The following is a 3601-nucleotide window of genomic DNA, read 5'->3' as shown; positions in this document are numbered from 1 at the left end:
AGCGTGTGCTGTGGGGGCTGGGGCAGGCCAGGGCACCTCATTTGCGGAGGCACTGTCTGTCTGTCTGTCCCTGTGTGTTTCTAGCCATCTTGCCTCGCCAGCCCCGCACCGTTGGGAATCATGGTGAAGCCGACGTGGAGCTGTTGAGGGGGTGGGCCAGGCGGGGGAGGGGCCAGGGCCCCCCTGCGGGACAGCCACGGCCATCCATTATCTTGTCCCTCGATCCCCCACCACCCCCTCCTCCCAGACCGCCGCCCTTTAACACAGTCTGGATTTAATAAATTCATATGGGTGTTTAACTTAAAGTCAACAATCCCCCACCTCGTGCCTTCCTCTGTCCCCTTGGAGAGCAGGTGTGGGTGGCTTTCTTGAGTCTGGCAGGGTGACCTGCAGGATGCAGGACACGGGCAAGTGGGGACAGTGACCCTCTGGGCCAGGCCTTTCTCACCCTTCTTCCCCTCCCAGGAGCCTTCTGAGGGGGCTTCCTTAACTGTCCCCACTTCACAGATGGGGAAACTGCTTGCCACGACATCACTGTACCTGTGCTCACCCACAAGGCTGCATCTGGCCCGCCAATGCGCTCTTACCTCCCGGCACTCTTCCATCACTTGAGACACGCCTCCAGGCACACAACTCTTCACTTCACCATCTGTGTCCTCCAGGATGTAGCTCTGTGGCTCCTCCTCCAGGAAGCCCTTCCTGACCACCTCCTCTGGGACCTCCCCCCCACCCCCAGCTCCCTGGGCTCCCACATTCCAGAACTGCCCACTGTGGGTCATTACTGTCTGGGGACAGGTCATTCTCCACTGGACTGAGCCCTGTGAGGACAGAGCCAGAGCTGTCTCAGCCTTTGCAGTGTCCTGGGCAGAGGAGTCGCTCTGGAAATGTTTGCCGAGTGGACATTTGCACGGTCCTGACTTACACAGACACGTGCACACATCTGAAGTATGCACCTTGATGGGGCTGCGTTAAGACACTGGCAGAGAGACTGACATACAGTCGACAAATGTTCCCTCAGCCTTTCCCTTGGACATTACTCCAAGCTGGGGGGCTCTGTGTCCACAGCAGGGATCAAGATAGCCCCAGGCCTGCCCTCATGGGGCTCAGAGCCTTGCAGAAATCCTGAGCGCTGAGGGTTTCTGACAGGTCCTTTCAGTCATTCACCCAACAGACAGTTGTGAAGCCTGACCTTTCAAGGGGCAGAGGGGAATCAGTTGGGCTCCTGGTCCTATACATAGGAGCCACTATTCAACACTTCTTATTGTGAGCCAAGCTGTAGTCTAAGTGCCGTATGTGGTTTGCTTCATTAAATTGAATACTGCCTAGTGGCACCATCCCCCTACAGACCATCGTTTTAGCCTTATCTCCACTTCTTCCCATCAGTCACCACTCCAGCCTCCTTGCTGTTCCCTGAACATGCTGTGCGTGTTCCCACCTTGGGGCCTTTGCACGTGCTCTTCCCTGTGCCTTGAACATTCTTTCCTAGAAGTCCACATGGATCCTTCACTGTTTCAGCTGTCTGCTCATGTGTCACCTTCAACCCTCCCTGAACTTCCTAACCCAAATAGTATCCTCCAAATTCAAGCCATATATTCTGCTTTAGTCTTCTGTAATACTGCCATCACCACCAGACAGACATGTATCAATTTTCCATCTGTCTCCCCAACTTGGATTTCAGTTCATGATAGCAGGGGCTTTTGTCTGCTGTGTTCCTTGCTGTGTCCCCAGCTCTGGAACAATGCCTGGTACTGTTACACTGTGTGCAGTAACTGTAAGTCAAGTATTCACAAGAACAGGTGAGAAAACAAACCCAGACAAATTAAGTAATTTGTCTAAAGTCTCATAAAGTAATGTGACACACGTATTTAAAGTGTAAAGTGCTTGGAATAGTGCTGAGTACATGTGAGAACTCTATTCAAGTGTCAAATATTACCAGTATTTAATCCTCCCAACCATTATCAGACCCATTGCACAGATGAAGAAACTGAGGCTCAGAGAGATGAAGTCAATTGTCTGAGGTCTCCTCGTAAGTGGGAGACCTAGGATTTGAACCCAGGCAACCTGATTCTAGAACCTCAAATCATAGCCTCTGGCAATGCCTTTGCCATATGCAGATGACAGACTGCAGACCAAGAACAGCTTTTTCCCGTTTTTATGCAAACTTTACACGTTTTAAGTGGTTGGGAAAAAATCTTAAGAATGTTTTGTTTCAAATTTTGGTATCTATAGAATGATTTTTATTGGAGCACAATGGTGCTCATTGTTTCAGTATGGTCTTTGGTGGCTTTTGAGCTATGGCAGAGTTGAGTGTTGAGACTGCTGGCCCTCAAAGCTTAGTGTCACATATTTGCTATCCAGCTCTTTGCAGAAAAAGTTTGTTCCATATTTTGCTTTTCAACAGTAGCTCTCCAACTTGAGCTTACACTGTATCACCTGCAGGCCTGGGGGCCACACTTTGAGAACTGCTGTACACGATTCTGCCTCCCATGGGCAGGTACCAGGCCTGGCTTGGTAAGTGCTGCGCCTTAGTACCTAGGCAGGCTCTAGCACAAAGCAGGTGCTCAATAAATGTTAAATGAATCAATGAGTCTGTGTGGGCCATGAAGCGAAGAGGTGGAACACTCAAAGTTTTCACAAGCAGACGTAGAAGTCAAACCCTGGCTCTGTTGTCTAAGGGTGCCCAGCATCCAAGTTGGGACCTAACAGTCATCCAGTCATTCTTAGGGATAGGCTTAGAAATATGATCCAAGTGGCTGCCCCTCTTTGAACCTCAGTCTCCTCCTCTCTGAAATAATCCTAGCACCTTCCTCTGATGCTGATGCAAGGTGTGAGGTATCTGTGAGGCCCCCAGGTAAGCCCAGGGGTCAGGCACACAGCTCAGTATGTACACTGGGGGCTACGCTGTTACTATTCCCAGACTGAGTTACTGAGCCTTCAGGCTGAAACTGCTGTGGGCTATTAGGAAACTTGAAGGCGCTGTGGGAAGGAATAAAATATCCATCCATTTATTCAATAAACATTTGTCACCTACTGTGTTCTGGGCGCTGTTCTAAGTGCTGGGGATACAGCAGGGAACAAAACAGACAAATCCCAGAGCTGACATTCTAGCTTTAAACGTTTAAGTATCTTCACTGCCAATTTACAGTTTAAGGAACTGAGGTGTAGAGAGATCATGGAAGTTTCAAAAAGATTATCAACGTCAGTTATAGAGCCCTGGCAACCTCCTGATCCCGAAGCTTCCCTTCCAGCCAGAGAAACAGGTCAAGTCCCGTAGGCAGACGTTGGGGGCAGGCCTCAGTTTCCTTACTTGCTCCATGGATAGGTTGTAAGGGGCCATAAGCGAGACTCAGTTGTCTCGGCCAGAGCAATGGGCAGCGTCGCCGGCCAGGCCCCTCCCGTGCGCCCGGCCTCCTCTTCCCGGCCGGCCCCGCCCCCGCGACCACGTGATGCGTGGGGGTTTTCCCGTTCCCCTTGCGTTACGTCACGGCGGGGTACGGGCCAATGAGCGCGCAGGCCGGCAGCGCCGGGGAATTCCGCCGCCCCGCCCCCGCCCGCCGCCCTCCCGGCCCGGCCCCGCGCCCCCCGCAACCCCGGGCGCCGC

This window comes from Camelus bactrianus, chromosome 9 (assembly GCF_048773025.1).
Source record: "Camelus bactrianus isolate YW-2024 breed Bactrian camel chromosome 9, ASM4877302v1, whole genome shotgun sequence".
Taxonomy (NCBI): domain Eukaryota; kingdom Metazoa; phylum Chordata; class Mammalia; order Artiodactyla; family Camelidae; genus Camelus; species Camelus bactrianus.
This window is presented reverse-complemented; position numbering follows the sequence as displayed.